The sequence below is a fragment of the Arachis duranensis genome, chromosome 8 (assembly GCF_000817695.3).
Source record: "Arachis duranensis cultivar V14167 chromosome 8, aradu.V14167.gnm2.J7QH, whole genome shotgun sequence".
NCBI classification, from domain to species: Eukaryota; Viridiplantae; Streptophyta; class Magnoliopsida; order Fabales; family Fabaceae; genus Arachis; species Arachis duranensis.
This window is the reverse complement of record NC_029779.3, coordinates 46608491-46609027: the sequence shown is the minus strand read 5'-3', so window position 1 is coordinate 46609027 and position 537 is coordinate 46608491.

The following is a 537-nucleotide window of genomic DNA, read 5'->3' as shown; positions in this document are numbered from 1 at the left end:
ACAAATTAGTTAAATTTTAAATGAAATTAGTGTAACTTTGATTTAATGTTACATTGTTGAATAAATTTTTATTTTTTATTTTTTTTGTATAAAACCTAAGTCAAAGTTGACCACGGTGATATAAAAGCTTAATTTAAAATTTAAATACAAATTGTTAAAATATAGCCTTACTGATATTCAATTTTCATAAAATTTGATAAAATAATATTTTATAATATGTTATTATAATTCAACTGTTATATCGATAAAAAAATTCTATAAATAAATATAAAATATATAACATTACTTAAATTAATAATATTAAAAATAATAATCTAAAATTATCTTAAAAAAGATTAAAATAAGATTGAAGAAATATATTTTTTTTATCTATTAAAATTATGGATAGAGATAAAGAATGATTTTTGGATATAAATTTTTAATTTTGTTTCTAATTAAATAGCATTGAGAAAATAAATAATTTAATAATATTTATAAATAACTAATCTTTAAATAATATTAATAAGTGTTTATATTAATTTTTTTACACATAATAAT